This window comes from Setaria viridis, chromosome 6 (assembly GCF_005286985.2).
Source record: "Setaria viridis chromosome 6, Setaria_viridis_v4.0, whole genome shotgun sequence".
NCBI classification, from domain to species: Eukaryota; Viridiplantae; Streptophyta; class Magnoliopsida; order Poales; family Poaceae; genus Setaria; species Setaria viridis.
This window is the reverse complement of record NC_048268.2, coordinates 30,039,573-30,058,796: the sequence shown is the minus strand read 5'-3', so window position 1 is coordinate 30,058,796 and position 19,224 is coordinate 30,039,573. Positions and strand designations below refer to the sequence as shown.

The 19,224-nt window shown below is 49.4% G+C and overlaps 1 pseudogene; it reads right to left on the bottom strand.

Annotated features, from left to right (window-relative positions):
- Positions 1-17,995: 17,995 nt before the first annotated feature.
- On the bottom strand, positions 17,996-18,430 carry LOC117860529 (uncharacterized; annotated as a pseudogene).
- Between the last annotated feature and the right edge of the window lie 794 nt (positions 18,431-19,224).

Genomic DNA, 19,224 nt, shown 5'->3' with positions numbered 1-19,224 from the left:
CCTTCCATAGAGAGCCTCAAACGGTGACATGCCTAAGCTGGCTTGGTAACTGTTGTTGTATGAGAACTCTGCATATGGTAGACTCTGCTCCCAATCCTTGCCATAAGTAAGGGCACATGCCCTCAACATGTCTTCCATGATCTGATTTACTCTCTCTGTTTGGCCATCGGTCTGGGGGTGATAAGCTGAACTAAAGTCTAGTTTGGTGCCCATAGCCTTATGGAGACTCTTCCAGAATCTAGAGGTGAATTGGGTCCCTCTATCTGAAACAATCCTGCTAGGTACACCATGCAACTTCACTACGTTGTCCACATAGAGCCTTGCTAGCTTCTCTCCACCATAGGTGGTCCGTACGGGCAAGTAGTGGGCAACCTTAGTGAGTCGGTCCACTATCACCCATATGGAGTCATTCCCTTTCTGAGTCCTGGGCAATCCTACTACAAAATCCATGCCAATCTCGTCCCACTTCCAAACTGGAATGGGTAATGGTTGTAGTAACCCGGCTGGCTTCTGATGTTCGGCCTTAACTCTTTGGCAAATATCGCAATGAGCGACGAACTGGGCTATGTCCACCTTCATCCCGTTCCACCAGTACTTCTGCTTTAAGTCCATGTACATCTTGGTGGATCCCGGGTGGATGGAATATGCTGAGTTATGGGCCTCATCCATGATGGTTTGCCGGAATTCACCTTCCTTGGGTACACAAATCCTATCCTTGCACCACAAGGTTCCCTTTTCATCCACTCTGAAGTCTGGGGCTTTGTTTTCTCCGGTTTGCCCGCGAATCCTCACCAGGTCCGGGTCCGAGCCTTGGGCCTCTCGGATTCTTTCTTCTAGGGTGGGCTGAACACTTAGCTTGTGGCTGGTATTCTGAGGGATGATATGTACATTTAATCGAGCCATTTCCTCTTGTAAGTGGGGGTCCTTAGGTCCGATCTGCCCATGGGGTTTCCTGCTTAATGCATCCGCTACCACATTGGCCTTACCGGGGTGGTAGTGAATTTCCAAATTATAGTCCTTGACCAATTCTAACCATCTTCTTTGCCTTAGATTCAGATCTGGTTGGGTGAAGATGTATTTTAGGCTCTTGTGGTCAGTGTAAATCTCACACTTATTCCCGATCAAGTAATGTCTCCAGATCTTGAGGGCATGCACTACGGCTGCAAATTCCAAGTCATGGGTGGGGTAATTTTGTTCATGGGGCTTAAGTTGACGGGAGGCATAAGCCACTACCTTCCCATCCTGCATCAGGACACACCCTAACCCTTGGCGAGAAGCGTCACAATAAATGACGAAGTCCCGCTGGATATCCGGTAGGGTTAACACTGGGGCGGTCGTTAATCTTCTCTTCAGTTCCTGAAAACCCTTCTCACATGCCTCGGTCCAATTGAATTTCTTGTCCTTCCTGAGTAGCTCTGTCATAGGTCGGGCTATCTTGGAGAATCCCTCAATGAACCTCCGATAATACCCAGCTAAACCAAGAAAACTCCTGATTTCACTAACATTGGTGGGTTGCTGCCAGTTGGAGACGGCTTCCACCTTCTCGGGGTCGACTGCTACTCCTTCTGCAGTCAAGATGTGTCCAAGAAATGCCACTTTCTCTAGCCAAAATTCACATTTACTGAATTTAGCATAAAGTCGGTGGGCTCTCAATCTCTCCAGCACCACTCGCAGATGTTGCTCATGCTCTTGGACACTCTTGGAGTAAATAAGTATGTCGTCGATAAAGACCACGACAAACTTGTCTAACTCTTCCATAAACACCTTGTTCATGAGATTCATGAAATAAGCAGGGGCATTGGTCAGTCCAAAGGACATCACTGTGAATTCAAACTGGCCATACCGGGTAACAAAAGCTGTCTTCGGGATATCACTTTCCTTAATCTTGAGCTGGTGGTACCCTGATCTCAAATCTATTTTGGAGAAATACTTGGCCCCCTTTAACTGGTCAAATAGGTCATCTATTCTGGGAAGGGGGTATTTATTCTTGATAGTGACCTCATTTAGTGCGCGATAATCCACGCACATCCTCATGCTTCCATCCTTCTTCTTGACAAAGAGCACTGGGGCTCCCCACGGGGATGAGCTGGGTCTGATAAAGCCACTCTGCTGCAGTTCACCTAGTTGTTTCTTCAGCTCTGCTAACTCAGATGCTGCCATTCTATAGGGCCTCTTGGCTATAGGGGAGGTTCCAGGGATAAGGTCGATCACAAACTCTATATCCCTATCCGGGGGCATTCCAGGTAGTTCCTCAGGAAAAACATCCGGGTATTCACTCACTACCGGAACTTCTTCTATGGCTTTGGCTCCCATGTTAAAAACCATTGGGTCAGGCCCACTTCCCCGGGTGTGGCAGGTTACTTGTACGCCATCCTGATTAATTAGGCGCACTACCTTATCCGCACATCCTATGTGTCCATCATGTAGGCTTAACCAATCCATTCCAAGGATCACATCTATTCCTTTAGACTTAAGTACTACTAGATCTGCTAGGAATTCTACCCCACTCAAATTGATCCTTACCCGGGAACAACCTAGTCGACACTGGATGTCGGCTCCAGGCGTCCGGGTTACTAGGGGTACCTTTAGTAGTACTGTAGGTATGTGGTGCTTATCCACAAAGCTTGATGATATAAATGAATGTGATGCTCCAGAATCGAAGAGTACTGTTGCCAATACTGAGCTGACTAGAAACTCACCGAGTACAACGCCCTGAGCTTCCTGAGCCTCTTGCGCGCTGATGTGGTTGACGCGGGCTCGTCCAAACGACTGCTGGGGCTGCCTCATCTGCTGGCTGTTGTTGTTGTTGTTGTGGCCGGGGTTGTTGCTGCGGACGGGAACACGGTTGGCTCCTGACACTGCTGCCCTTGGCCCAGTCACTGCATTGGAGAAGGCTGAGGCAGCTGGCTTGTTGGCGTAGGGGCAGTTGGCAATGAAGTGCCCTGGCTCACGGCAGTTGAAGCATGCCGTGCCGTTGTTGGTGACCTGACTGGCGCTGTTCTGTGGGGCCTTGACAGGGTTCTGGCTTCTGAATGGGGCATTGGTCTGCTGGGAACCGGAGGCTTGAGACTGGGTCCTGTACTGCATGGGAGCTTGGGACCTGGGCATGGGGTAACCGAAGCTTCTTGGTTTCTGGAACCTGTCCTGCTGGTGGGTCTTGCTGTCCAGGAACCGGCGCTTGTTATCTCTCCTTTCATCTGCCTTGGCTCTCTCAGTCAGAATGGCCATGTTCATCAGGGTGTTGAAGTCGGGGTAAATCTGAGGGGTAAGCAGGGTCCTCAGTTCTGCGTTCAAGCCCTTCTTGAACATGTCTTGCTTCTTCTCATCCTTGTCTACCTCTTCTGGAGCATAGCGGGCCAACTCCATGAACTGATAGGTGTACTCTTCCACAGACTTGTTGCCCTGGCGCAGTTCACGGAATTCATCCGCCTTGCGCTTCATGGTAGCTGCAGGAATGTGATAGCGGCGGAACTCTGTCACAAACTCATCCCAGGTGATAGTGGAGGCATCCTGGGCGGCCGTGCAGTAGTTCTCCCACCAAGCTAAAGCAGTTCCAGTGAGCTGGTGTGCAGCCAGGAGAACCTTGTCCCTGCTCTCACAGCCGAATGGCTCTAGCTTCCTCTTAATGACCCGCAGCCAGTCATCAGCGTCCAGGGGGTTGATGGACCCGCCAAAAGTGGGTGGCTTGGTGCGGAGGAAGTCTGTCAGCTTCTCATTCATACCCTGTCCGCGGGGCCTCTGGCGAGTGATGGCATTGGCCAAGGCTTCCAGCAGAAGGGTCTGGTTGTTCATGACTTGTACCAGGTCAATGACCGGTGGGGGCGGTGGCTCCTGTGCTCCCACTTGACTCTCTCCCCTGCCCTCGGGCTGATTCACCTCCTGCTCCTCATGGTGCACTATTGGTGGGGGCCCCTGCCTTTCCTGTTGCCTTTCTGCACTAGGAGTGGCACGTGCTTGACTCGAGGAGGTCCTGGTGGCACGCTTGGGAGGCATCTGCAGATTGAGCGAACTTTCATGAGACTTGGATTTGGATATTAAGATGATGTTTAGTTAATTATTTCGAATTTTCGAAGAGACAGAATCCACCTCCTGTCGACAAACACACAGACTAACAAACAACGAGCACAAATGATTTTATTATTTTGCCGGGGCGGTTACAACACTTGGGGTAGGGCCAAAACACGTGCTACACGACCGGTACAACAACACAACTAGGGGGGGTACAACTCTAGACTCGGGACAGCTTCAGGAGTACAACTTGGACCACGGACCATGACGACTCCACTCCCTCGGGCAAACTCTGGGCTGGGCACTCTACTCGCGGGACGAATCTGCACACTGCGCGGAGTGGTCTTCTGGCGGAATCAGGAGGGCCAGCACCTCATCTCTCAGGGTCCCACTCGCGGGAGGGAGCTCATTGGCCACCTCAGAGTCCCTTTCCGAAGGCGGTGGTGCTGGTGTGGCATCGGGGCTCTTCCGCTTCCCGGACCCCTGGGCAACAGGGACTCCATCCAATACTGGGGCCTCATCATCCTCCACGATCCGCATCTTCCTCCGTGTGCGGTCCGAGCGGTGGGCTTCCTTCAGGGCCTGCGCGTGTCGGTCCTCGGCCTCTTTGAGGGCCTCGATGGCGAGGGCCTCATTGCTTTGGGCGGCCGCGGCTCGGGCCTCAGCTGCTGCCAATCTCACCTGGAGCCTCCTCACCATAATCTCGGCGTCCTCGGCTCTGCGGATCTGCTGCTTCAAATGAGCGGCCTGCTCATCGCAGAGTTCATCCAAAGTGAGGAGGTAGGCAGCCATATGGAGCACGGTGGGGTCATCCTCGCGCTGTCCACGTCCTTCCAAAGTCCTTACCCGGGCCAGCCAAACCGGGCGGTTCTTCTTGACAGGCGGGTAGAACCTCATCGGTGTGCGTCCGATGTGCCGCTCATAGATCTGGCACAGGTAGCGCAGGGCTTTCCGAGCTGCCGCCTGGTAAGTGTCTTTCCGCCGGAACCCAGTGGCAGACACATTCCAAGGCTGAATGTCGGGGAAGCGGCTGCTCCTGCCCACAAAGATGGTCATCTCGCACCGGAGAGTCCCACAGTCCTCATACTCCCTGCTGGAGTACTCCGGGCGCTCGTAAATTCCGAGGCGGTCCATGCAGGCGAACAGCAACCTGGGAAAACCGGGCTCCTCCAGGCAGTGGCTGTTGGTCCATCCTTCTTCGGCCATCTGGAAAGAATCGGGGTGTAAATCAGTTTTGCAATTGAGCAGAGGTAGCAAGAAATTTTGTAAATCATTTAATTTGGTCAAAAAGGCTTTTCCGGTCCTAATGGTTACGTCCTACGGCCAACGACGGCTCTGATACCACCAGAAGCGTCCCCACATAAGTAGAGACTAAATGTGATCCAAATTATCAGTCCCAGGAGGCTGATAACACATTTATTCAACAGATAGTTCAGAAACCGTACAACTCCCGAAGGAGCGGGCGGGCAAGCCACACCCAAAGCAAGGCTAAAGCGATAACCACACAAATCCAAGTTGCAGTCCAGTCGGACTCCGGGCTGCAATCGGAGCTAAGCGTCAGCGGAAGCATCCTGCAAAAGGGCCAACACCACAGGCAGCGTTGGGTGCAGACGCAACCTCCTACTCGAAGTCCTCGGCGACGAAATCCGGATCCTCCTCTGAAGTAACAACACAAGGGTGAGTACAAAAGTACTCAGCAAGTCCAACCCCATCCACGGAGGGGGATACAACAGAGTATGCACAAGAATAATCAAGGAATAAGCTATGGTTCATTTGCAGTAAAGCTGGATTTTAGACACATGCAGGGTTCCATTTCAAAGAAGTTTCATAAAAACATTTTAGTAAACAATATATCAAGTGGGGTTGATCCTACACAAAGGATCCAAGTTTTATCGCTACCGGACTCCCCGTCCGCCGTAGCGCACGGCACATCTGCCGGACACTTCCAAAATTCCACGCACCCACACACGCAGTACAAAACCAGTCATCCTCAAAAGCTAGTTGTGTGACCGAGCCGTAACTCGTCCAATGCCGTGGACACGGCTACCCGGATAGGTTTTAACTCTGCAGAGGTTGTACACTTTCCCCACAAGTAGGGTACCGTATCGCGATCACCTTAGTGTCGGTACGGATCCTAACAAAGCCATTACCCACCTTAGCCAACACTGACTAGTCCACACAAGAGCGCTCAAGGGGTTAGCAACCCATCCACGGGGCCGTAACCGGGACCTAAGTCACCAAGAGCTTAGTCCTTTTCCAAGGCCTCCCGTTGCTCACCAGCACACCTGAAGCCTAGCAATTTAGCTAGTGGGGTTTATGCTAAGCCGTTGCCCATACAACGGTCGAGTGGTTGTACGATGATGGAATTAGGCAGGATGACACATCAACTCGGTCCTTAGTCATGACAAGATGGATATCTCCACACTGCTCAACCACTGAGGTACGAGCCTGACAATCCGGAGTTCCACACAAGAAACACCCATCCATCTCATCCACCACCTCATTTAACGCCCGAAAACCCAACTCCTCAGTTAAACATACTCACACATTAATTTCCGAGTAAACAGGTGTAGCCAAGTATGAATTTGGATGATGAGTTCCTAAGCATTCTAGCAGTATTTACCATCTAAACAGAGCAACTCATATTTAGAGATAAATATGGGACAACAAGGAATAGTCATAACAATCAAGGGGTGGCTAACCAACCATGTCTTGCGGTAAAACAATATGCAGTTTATAAAACAGGCCGATAGGTTGTGTCTGAAAAACTGGGTATTAAAATATGCATCAAAGGGTGAGATTGGACTTGCCGTTCTCAAAGCCTTCCGGGAGCTCCTGCTCGCGGTACTGGTCCTCGGGCTCGGGCTCGCGGTCGAACTCCTCCTCGCGCTCCTCCTCGGGTACTCCGCGATCTACGGCACACACAAACGTGCACACAATAAATAAAAGGAAAAAGGGTTTTACCCGATGAGCTCCGAACAGGAAACATGAACGGAAAATAGGTAGGAAGGGTATTTTCGTGGGATTTTGATATGCCTCGGCGGAAATATATGAGAGGAGGCCGTGGTCGAGTTTGGGGTTAATCGGAGGAGGTTTGGCGCATGAGATGACGGGTTAAAGGAGTATTAGGGGCTTTACAACGGGGTTTAGGACTGAACCGTGAGGGTAGGGGCCTATCTGTAATTATTTTTGGAATGGTGGAAGGACTGGTTCGCGAATCAGGGAAATTTGTGGGTTGGGTCGTGAGGAGAGGGATTTACCCCTTCTTCTTCCTGGGGACAATCAGGAGCTTGAGAGGAGAAATGGCCGTCGGCGTTCTGGTGGTGGGAGTGGAGGAAGGCAAGGTGCTCGTGGTGAGGGTGTGGAGGTGAAGGCTCGGCTCCCTCCTTTTATAGGCGGCGCGCGGGCGGGCAAGGGCCGAGGTAATGATGGCGGCCGGACTCTTGGCCGGTGGCGTGCCGGAGTGGTGAAGCTCGTGGACGGCGTGGCGGCGTGGTCGACGAGGCCACAGGGGCGGCGACCGGTGACCGGCGACACGACGCGACGCACCGAGCCAAGCGCTAAACGCCAAGGCGCGAGCGGGCGCGGTACGGGCGACGTGACGCGGTGCGGGCGCGGCGCGGCACGGGTTCGGCGCGGCGGCGCGACGGCGCGGTGCGGCGGGCGCGGCGTGGGCGCGGCGCGCGGGCGCGGATGCGGGGCGGCGCGGCGCGCCGCGGGCGCGGCGCGCGGGCGCGGGGCGGCGCGGCGCGGCGCGGGCGCGGGCGCGGCGCGGCGCGGGCGGCGCAGCGGCGGCGGGCGCGCGGGCGCGGGCGCGCGCGGCCCGAGGCGGCGCGCGGCCCAGCGCGTGCGTGCGCGGCCCGGCGCCTCGGCGCCCGTGCCAGGCAGGGGGGGGGGCCGGTGCAAGTGGGTGGGGGTGCCAGGAAGTAAAAGAGGAGAGAGAAGAAAGGGAAAAGAAAGGGGAGGAAGAAGGAGAAGGAAAAAGGAGAAGGAAAAGAAGGAGGAAGAAAAAGAAAGAAGGAAGAGAAAGAGAGGGAAGGGAGGGGAAAATGATGGCGAAATTTTCGGGATTCGTCTGCGCGCGGTGACGGATTGACGGGCACGCGGCGAAAATTACGGGGAGTGGAAAAATGGAGAATTGACGGGCCGGGGCCAGGACGGCGGGTCCGACGGAAGGGAAAAGACTTGACGGAGCTCGGCGGTCGGAAAATTTTGGATAGTGTTTTTTAACGGGTGATTTAACCGGGTGTATTTTACGGGCGTTACACTAGGCCAATTGGCCTAGGCTCCTCTGGGCCGATCAGCCTGGGCTCCTTTGGGCTGATCGGCCTGAGCCGTTCCTAGGCCTGTTGGCCTTCATCTTCGTCTGGTTCGATGTCCGTTCAATGCTTTGTCCAAAAATATGCTTTTAGGTCTAATTCCCTGCAAAAATAGAACATCCTCCAAAATATGTTGCACATGTGAAAATAACCGTTTTATTAGATGTAATCAATAATTTAGGTATTAAATTTATGTCATTATTGAAGATAAACATGGGTAAAAGTGTGTCAATAACGAGCGTCAACATGCGGCGCACGAGAGGAGCGGCGGTGCGGGCTGCGGGAGAAGGAGCGGTGGGTTGATGGCAAGCTAGGGTTGAGGGAGGAGCCAAATCCAACGGTGGGAGTTTCGCGCACGAATCTCAAACACCATAAGCCCAATAAGAAACGAGCTTCCAGAAGCTATATAGGAATCTCGTCCTAGCGGATCACCAAATGTACTAAGCAATAATAAGAGTACTATAGACACCTTCTCGCGGATACATGTCGACCTATAAAAGCATATAGAGATCTTCTAGCTAGGGCATGTGCATCGTAGTTAGAGCTTCTTCGTTCACTGACCACTTCAAACTTGTTAAGGGTAATCCCAATGGAAAGTTTCATGTGATGTTTTTAAGACAGCCACATAAGCAAGAATGAAATGAAATTATGTTTGAAAGTACCTCCCTAATGCATAATTTCATGGTGTGGTTTTATTAGGATCAAAATCGCATTTAATTTCAGGACTCATGGGGAGTTGGTATTCGTGTACAGCTGGTTTTATCTAGATGAAAGTGGTTCCCTCTCTCTTCTTTAATTTAATGCCATGTCATCAAAAAAATCCTACATAGCATACTAATTAATGAGAATGAAACCTCGTGAAACTCCCCACCAGAAGTAGCCTTAGGAACTGCCCCGCTCTTGCTTTACAACCGTCACCTAATTTCTCTTTCAGCCCATCTAGCCTACCTGTTTTCTTTTGTTTTTTTCTCTTGCAGCCTGGCCCATGCACCACATCCATCCGACCATCAACCCATCACCCATCCACCCCCACCGGCGGCCAGGAGGGCCACAAGACACCGATCGAACTCTTCCACCCACTCCGAAAGCCCTCACCGGCCCACTAGCCCGCTCCCAACAACCGCCGCGGCACCCCCAAATTCAAAACCAAAACCCTTCACCCCCATGACCTCGCTGATCGGCGATAGCAACCGCCTGCTTCGTGGAGCTTCCAGAAGGGCCGGAGAGGCATGGAGGCGGGCCTATCGCGCGGGGCGGTGGCGGCGATCTGGGAGGATGGGTGCCGGCGAAAATGCCGCTGGTGCTGCAGGTCCTGGAGGTGTAGCTGTGGCCGGATTCACCGGGATGGTACGACACGATGCTCTCCGACGGGTTCTTTCTCATCTTTGCGGGCCTGCGCCTCTTCGAAACTGCCGAGGCCGATCCCCTCCGTTACGGTGACGTGGTCCGCCTCTTTGAGTACGAGTCCAAAACAGGCGTGGGTAAAAGGTGCACGTCGCTTCCCCCTCCCCTGGTTTGGATCGTGTGATTTCGTAGGAACAACTCAATGGTGAGTTAGGGCTGGTTAATTAATTGTCTCCAATTTTTTTGGAATGTTTTAGAATTTTTGTGGATTATTTAAACTTTGTCGAGTTTAGGTGGTGCAAAAGAGTATTAAGGAAAAGGAAGAAGTTCAGATTACACCCCCCATCTCTTGCAGTGGTCTGAAATTCAACCTCAACTACAAACCCGTCTAACTGAACCCCTGAACTGCGCAAACCACGCACACAAACCCCCCGAGCCTGCTCCATGCCGGTTTCAATCCGCGCTGGCATCCACATCACACGTCGTCCGTCCATGTCAGCACAGCCCTTTGGTATCTCTCTCTCTCTCTCCCTTCGCAGTGGCCGGGTCACGAGAGGTCCCCCGCACAGCGCCACACCCTTCTGAATCCACGCTCGCTCGTGCATCGCGATGACAGTGGTGGCGCCGCCGAGGCTGCCCGCTCGCCCACCTCACCCCCACATCCAATGGCCCACTGCACGCCCGCCGCGCTGGCATCCCGCTCCCGCTGCGGGTGTCGCGGGCACGGGGACTCCGCACGTGTGCTGCTCGCGCTGGACGCGCTCTACGACGCCCTCTTGCTCCTCGCCTACCGCGTCATCCACGTGTCCCTCGAATCAATCAATAGTGCGGCTGCATATCTGGTTGCTCTGGATGAGCGGGTGGAGCCGTGGAGGGAGAACCGTCGGTCGAGAAGATAAGGCCAGCCTCTAGTGCGGCTGCAAATATTATATTCCTTTCTCTTCTTTGCTTGTGCGCTTGTCTTCTATCCCTCCATTTCTTTCATGCAGACTGCTGGGCAATTCTTGGGAATTTGTTTCTCTTCCCTTTTTCAATCGGAGGCATTGCTTTAATTTATTTGTATTGCTTGTCTTCCCCTTTTCAATCGAAGCAAGGAACAAAATCTTGTGTATCGAGGACAAGAACATTAATTCAAGCATGCTCATGCTCAAGAGTCCACACGGCGTATCATGCATATGTAGTACCTCCTTCTAAGGTCAGCTCACTCAAGAAATAATACATCTCGGTGCCTTCTTCTCTGGCACTCAGAAGACGGGCGGCACCGCACCTGGACGGAACATGGGCCCAAGAGATCCCCTCCTCTCCAACGCCGTGGATCGATGAGGAGCTCGACCAGGATAAGCTCATGCTCCCTAGGCTCTCCATCTCCCTCCGCCAACCTCGCTGAGAGGATGGGTCGGCGGCTGGCGGCCGGGACTCGTTATGACTCGAGAGAAAGAGAGAGGGGGGAGACAACCACCGACAGATAGAGAAACAGGGCAGGGGGTTGTTTTAATCGGGCCTCTTTGCCGACGTGGACACCAAAACCAGACTGGTATGGGGGTGGGGGATCGGGCCTCTTTGTCGACGTGGACGCCAAAACCAGACTGGTATGGGGGGGGGGGGGGGGCGGGGGGGGGGGGGTGTCCTGATGTCCAGTTTGAGGAGATAGAGGGTGTCCATTAGACAGTTTCATTGATTAGGGAAGTCTTAGACTTTTGGCAGGGTTCAGGGGGGTAATGTGGACTTATTCCTTAGGAAAAACTCCGGTGGCGAACCGTGAGGGGGTTTCGGTTGATTTCCTGCATCCTGGTTATTGTGCAGTTGGGCAAAGAGTTGTTGGTTGGGGAGGTTTTGGGTTCCTCGCATTCATGGCCTAGAAAAAAAAAGGTCTGTGTGTCTGCTCGAGAAGGAATATTCTGGTTCTCTATCATCGATTTTAGCAGAAAACTATTGATTGGGTACATCCAGTAGAAGTACATGATGTGCTACCTGCTTCACTTGTTGATATGCAGTAAGTTGCGGGGAGCTAATGCGGATCATGCTATTAACGTTGGCTGTTTAGTGTTGGTTTCATGTATTTCTTGTTGACTAGCTCGTGGCATATCTTTATGCCTTCTGTTTTCATATAAATATTCTGCTTCATGCTATCACTAGCGCTGGTTAGTGCACGGGAAGCTGCTGCGCTTCATTCAAAATCTTGATGAGAACTTATTTTTGAGGGGTGTTATTAGGCTTCAAGACAGCTTTGATCATGCCTTGCAGATACCAATTTTCATAGTAATAAGATATCTACTAAGTTACTTGACTTTAGAACAATTTTTTCCTTTTTATTATCTGATGGCTTCGGCTCTTACTTTTGGTACTTTGATTCAGTGGCATGCTCAAGTTTTGGTTAGCTGTTCTTCTTGTGCTACCATAGCAGTCATGTTGGCAGTAGGTGATTCTGGAGGTGATGCTCGTGTGGTAACAAGGGCTTGGTTTTCATAGCGTCTTTCGTTAAATTATATGCTTCTTCTTGATCATAAGAATAAGATAAACCTTGTGTAAAGCATGTGGCATGCTTGAGCTAACTATAAGTGAAGGGATATGCAATTTGAAATCACTGTTATATTTATGGAGTTTTTCTAATTCAATGAATTCACCATCTTCTGTTATTCCAAAGAACTCACCATCCTCTGTTATACCTTTTGATATGCTATCTTTGAATTTCAGGTATATATTCTCTAGACAACTTGAAGTGCTGCAGACTGGCTGCGTGAAGATTGGAGATCCCAAACACTATCAATCTGGCTACTTTATATACAAGAATAATGAATTGGATGTTCAATTAGCTTTCGAACTGAACATTGGAGATTATTCTGCTGAGCAGGGCTTGGAAGAGCATTTAACGAGGGGGGTGGTGGCAATGCTGCAGCATCCTGAGATGCAGGTGGTTGGTGTCTCGCCAATGAGATCGGAGCTGAAAAATTTTGAGAGGTACTATTTGATCCTATCCGATGGTGTGCATACACAGAATGCTACACTAGAACCCCACCTGAACCACCTGGTCAAGGACAATCACCTTCGCGGGGGCACCATTGTCCGCCTCCTCAATTCCGTTTGCTATAACGTCCAGAATCCCAGGTGCGAATAATTTCTTATTTTCTGAAATGGGATCCTTGATGTCTATGGTCTCTTCCCTTCTACCACTTTATTCTTTGAGATTCTTTATTTCTTTAATATCAATGTGCTAATTTGTCTGTCTGGGCACATAGATGCGACACAATACACTCTTGTTCAGTGCCACTATGCTTATGGATAGCTTTCATACAAGAATGGTAACCGATAGATAGGCTATTCCAGCCTTCAGGAGTGTACTTTATAATTTCTTCCAATACTATTATGAGTGATGTTTTGCAGACATTTGACACAAGTTCATCTTATGGTGAATCTTTTGTCTTTTGTGGGTTCCTGCTAGGCTAAACAATGATTGTGTTGAAGAAAGCCACAATATGTTAATTTTTAGTTCCTACTGTTTTTATGTACTCTGTTTTCTATTACAACTTAATTGCATGATAACTGATTATGCTCATTGTGGTGTAAAGGATGCAACTGTTTTCAATGCTGAAAAAGCTGTAGTCTTAAGTTTCATATTGAAGTAATGAAAAAAAACTACCAAACATCATGTTTGGTTTGGTCTGAGTGTAATCTTAAACAGTGTTTTTTCTTTTGGCCATGTGATTTGAGTTTCTAATTTTTGTTTTCCCAATTTGGTTGAATGTTTAGTGCTCCATTCAGATGAATTCTTCTTGTAGAATCATAGGATACCATTTTGGTGCCTAGTGATTTTGGAGAGGCACTGGGTCGTAGGCTGTAACAATCTGAGTAATGCCACTTGTTTTTGCCCGCTCCTTTTGTTATTCTTCATCCCTGACATAATCAGCTCACCAGTCTTCACAACCGGCCGCCTCCACAGGGGTGCAGTAGTCCGCCTCCTTGAGTTCAGTGCCACATGATAGAAGTGAGAGGTACGGGTCGCTTCCCAGCTTGGGTCCCTTGATTTATAGAATTATATAGGAATACTTCGATGTAGATGCTGTCATGGCCAGTTAAGCTTCTGCAATTTTCTTTTATTTGGTTGTGCAGATGGGGATGATTAGTCTTTGATTTTTCAAGTTTATGTGTTAATTGTTGTTTTCATTCAGCGCTTAATGGTTTGCTACTTGATGCTATCATTCAGCGCTATTGGTGTAGGGGAAGTTGTATTTTGTAAATTCTGTATGCTTGAGCTTTGAGTGGCATATTAGGCTTGTAAACTTGTATAACATCCTGTTATGGTAATATATATCGACTAAATTACTAGTGTTCGTATGATGACTTCAACCTTAGTTTCAGTGCATTGGTCTGGTTGTATGCTCAAGTTTTGGTTTAGCTGTTCGCCTGTGCTATTCTAGTAGTCATGTTGTAATGTGATTCTACAGTTTAATGCTTTTGTGGTGTCAAGTGAATTATTTTCATGGCCACATTCCCCTAAATCCACCCGTCGTTGTTGATATGAAGGGGGTCCTATAATCTAGCCTTATGCTATGGCTGCTAACCAGTATTACCTGGACACCCATGTCCTTTCTTTAGCCAAGTCGGTCACCCTGCACCCGTGTCAGATTCTGACACCCATGTTGGATTCCATGTGGTATGTAGCGTGTCCCCAAAAAAATTGCCGAATTGGATAATCGCACCCAAGTTGGACACTAGCACCTGCACCAATGTCCATGTAACACTGCTGCTAACAACATGTTTGAAGGGATATGCAATTTAATCCACTGTTGTGTTTATGCAGTATGTCCATGTCAACTTCTATTTACCCTTTCATATGTTCTGTCTTTGAAATTCAGGGTCATCGTTGTGCTAAAACTTGAAGTGCTGCAGACGGACTGCGTCATGGTTGGGAATCCCAAATGGTATCCATTTGGTAACTTGGAAGACAAGTGTGAGGAATTGGATGCTGAATCAGTGCCCGGTTTATGCAAAATGAAACTCTGGAGCGTATTCTGCTGGGCAAGGCTTGAAGGAATTCCTGACAAGAAGGGGGATGGTAGCAGTGTTGCAGCAGCCTGTGATGCAGGTGGTTGATGTGTCAATGATGAGATCAGAGTTGAAAACGTTTGAGATGTACCACTTGATACTCTCTGATAGTGTGCACACACAGGATGCTACACTAGCAACCCACCTAAACCACCTGGTCAAGAACACACTTCTCCACAAGGGTACCACTGTCCGCCTCCTCGAGTTCATGTGCAATACCTCCCAGAGACCCAGGTGCAAATAGTTTCTTGTTTTCTGAAATCAGATCCTTACACTCCAATATGTTATGCTTACTTTTGGACTTTTGGTCGAGTGCTCTATTATGACTCCTTTACTCTGCGCATCCTAGTTACTACATGGTGTCATGTTTTAGATAGCTCTTGTAATTTTTCCTACTCATGTCATAGCATTTGAAGATAGGTCTGGATGTCATGTTAGTAGTTTTGCTGAGTTCTGGTTCGTGCTGCTCATTATAAATGTTGGAGTTTATTTCGTGAAAAGTGTTCCTCGGTAGAGAAAAAATAATTACACTTATCTAACAAATTATCATACTTTATTGATTTTTTGTTTTTTTTCTGTGTGTGTACTCACTTCTGAATTCAGTGTGATCGTTGTTATCCAACTTGAAGTACTGCAAACGTGTGGACTGATTGGAAGCCCCAAAGCATATGAGCCCTCCTTATTTGAAAAACCGTATGTGCCTGACAGTAGATACGGGCTACCATATCCCAGATCAGTGGTCAATTATGCTGAACCAATGAATGGACCTTGTTCTAGTAGCCAAGGCTTCAAGAGGCATCTGAGTTGGGGGGCAGTGCCGGCACTACTGTGGGGTGAGCTGGCTGCAGGGCAGCAGCCAGTTCTGCAGGTGTTTGGTATCTCAACATACAAGCCCGACTACCGTATTTTGCTCTCTGATGGTGTCCACTGGATGAACAGTGTTCTCTTATCCAGCCTAAGACGTCTGGTTGATGACAATCACATCTGCAAAGGAACCATAGTTCGCCTCCTCAAGTTCAGCTCTGACACCTTTGAGAATTTCAGGTATGAGTCCCTTTTTCATGTATTTTGACAGTTCCTTTTCTGGCGGAGCTACCAGTTTTATTTATGTTGCATGCTGCCTATCTTGTTCAAGGCTTATAGATATTCATTCACTTAAATGATGTCGTAGTATTAGATTTGTGCAGGACAGATTGAGTTTGGCTTGCCTGTTTGCGTTTGTACATGATGATTCATAGATTTTCTATGCTTTACCTACTTGCCACTTTGGAAAGACGGGAAAATGAAAAGGAAAGTCTGACATCCTCTGGTACCTAACCTGTTGTGTGCTGGCTACTTGGCTTCTGAATTCAGGATTTTTTTTATTCTGCGACTTGAAGTGCTCCAAAAGAATTGCGAGCTGCTCGGGACCCCACTTTCTTTGAATATGCCGACATCCCAGCAGGCGGTGTTGAGAGTGAGACAATCGAGTGGTATCCAGGGCCAGCCACCCTTGGCCACCGGCGATATCCAAGCCGGGACGTGAGCAATCCCAGGATAAAAGAGAAAGAATTTGGACCTCCGTAGCTTGAGAAGGAAGATGATTTGATTTCCTTTCCTCTCTTTTCTTCCTTGTTCCCTGACGATGTTCATAGCATCTGTTTTGGTGTTGCCTTCGGCTTCTCTTGGGCTATGATTTGTTAAGAGCCTGTTTGATTACTTTTGCTTATTTTTAGCATGTGTCACATCGAATGTTTAGATACTAATTAGGAGTATTAAACATAGACTATTTACAAAACTCATTACATAAGTGGAGGCTAAACGGTGAGACGAATCTATTAAGCCTAATTAAGCATAATTAATTCATCATTAGTAAATATTTACTGTAGCAACACATTATCAAATCATGGACTAATTAGGCTTAATAGATTCGTCTCGCCGTTTAGCCTCCACTTATGTAATAGGTTTTATAAATAGTCTACATTTAATACTTCTAGTTAGTATCTAAACACGGGTGCTAAAAATAAGCAAACAAACCAAACCACGTCTAAATGCACTTGGCAGCCCATGACCCATCTAGGGTATAATCCACGGCAATGTTGGGCCATGACAAGACGACGGTGCTGGGACAAAATCCAGCAGGCGCCGACCCCATTCCTAGATACAAAGCCACGCAAGGTTTCGTCGTGCCTCACTTGAAGGACATAGCAGAACGTGTAGCTCTTGTTGTCCATATAGCATATTACTGTTGTGCCGTGGCTGCATGGCTGCAATTTTGGCTGTGAATGTGCGTGGTAACATTTTTTTCCAGTTCAGAAGCATAGTAACTTGAATACGTTGTAGAACTAATCTGAATGATGTTGCCTCGGAAGTATGACTGCCCTTTGTTGGACGGTAGTGAGCTTCTTTTGTTGGTTGCTGCTTTTGCCGCTCCCTTCCCCTTCCTGTCAAGAGTGGCTGCTGCTTGCCTGCTTTTGCTTGACAATGGACAACCGCGAAATACGTGCGTAGGCCTTTCGCTTCACTGTTGATTCATGGGGGGTTGATAATATAACTGCAGCAAGCCTCTGAACAACTCCTGTGACCCTGAAGAGGCCTTGCCAGAGTGCTCAGGTACTAAGGTAACCTTGCCAGGTCAGAAACAAGCTGCAGCCTGCGTTGACTCTGGTCTGAAATCTGAATCTTGTACGAGATGCCAAAGTAAAAGGTATCTGCAATTTTGGTTTGCTAAAGCCTGCGTGCATGGCCAGTGTGCTACACGGCTCGCTCTGTTCGAGGCAGTGGAATGCAAGCTCTGTGGCATTGCTCATGTAATGAAAGTGGTCACCAAATAAACTCCTGCAAGCTAATATTTGTGCATCGGGAGACATTGAGGTGCCCGCTTTGTGGAAGACCGGAAGGCAATTCAACTTTTATTTCGAGCAGTTTTACTTTTTTTTTCCTTTTTTTTTGAGAACGAGCAGTTTTACTTTTACCTCAGCGGTAACACTATTCCTTGCGGTTCGTGCCACGGGAGCGTGCGTGTGCCATTTTCTTTACTGCAAACAAATGTTTACCGATTCTTATCAAGTATTTGATCGAGCAGTTTTCACGAACGCACAATGCCAACAGGGACGACGCACGAACTTACCGGCAAGCCAACAACTGTTCTTCAAACAATCGCATGTTTACTTTGTGTTAGACACCTGAGCTTAGGAACTTTTTATATAAAGAAAAACAGAGTAAATTTTAGAGGAAAAAAATGAAATGAATAAGGTTAGGAAAGGAAAAAGAAGGAAAGGTGGGGGCCTGAAGCCCTGAAGACAGTCAGGCGGAAACGAGCGTGTATCTGGCGAGCAACATCTGAATGCAAAAATGGAGGACGCTGAGGCCAAACTGGAACGTGCCGCCGGTCAGGACCCTGGCGAGCCAGACCATCCACCGGAGCACGGGAGGCAGCAGGGGCGACCCTAACACGGTCGCCGCCGAGAACGCCATGTGCGCGAACAGGAGGGCCACGCCGAGCACGGCCGTCGCGAAGCTGGCGAGCTGGTAGAGGCGTGATACCTCCGCTCCGCGTTCCCGGCGCCGCCGCCGCCGCCGCAGAGGTAGTGGTGCAGGTAGGGAGGCGAGACGAAGCTGACGCCGTTGAGGACGCCAACTCCGACGAAGATGGCCGACTTGGCTGTCCGGAGGTCCCGGACCGGCTGCTTGGCCGGCGGCCCCGGCCAGACCCGGAGGAGGTTGATCAGAGCCATGGGACGGAACGGATTAGCAGGGCCGGTCCTTAGCAGCCATGTTCCTGAAACGTTCCCGGAACGTGGTACGACACATATGAAAGGTTGTTACACTAAATTTTGTTCCTGTTCCCGAAAACGTTTCCATCCTGAAACGATGTTCCCGAAACGAGGAACGTGGCCACGTTCCACGTTCCCAGCTGCTAAGGGGCTAAGGGCCAGTCGAGGTGAAGTGTGCGAGGGGAATGGACCGAGTGCAAAATGATCAGAGAATGTTCGGGTGTGTAAGGAATCAGTGCTTGTAGCCTAAAAGGAGGAGGGGGTGAATTAGGCAACTTAAAATCCTTAACCTATGGCTTCCAGTAGTTGCATCAAAACATAAACTAGATCATGCTATCTAGATGTGCAATCTACGGTTGATCTAGTGTGAAATCCTCATCCCAAAACAAATTTTGCAACCTATAACAAATCCTATTAACATACTACTCTAGGAAAGTAAAGGCACACAAGTTGCAAGTATGAAATGCAAAAACGTAAGGAGGAGATGAGGAGAAACAAACTCTTGACACAAGGATTTATCCCGTGACATCGGTAGGCATTAAGCCACCACTAGTCCACGTTGTTGAAGCACTCGCACAAGAGTATTGCTTCCCAGTCACCAAGTCTCTCCCAAGGTACCCCTTGACTTGCCACAAAGGCTCGGCCACTAAGGCACACGCCAAGTTCCTCGGTCACCTTGATGCTGTTTCCACTAAGGAACTTCTTCACAAAGGAAGGGGGTCTTCACGTCCCCCGCACAAGATCGTTGACGCTGC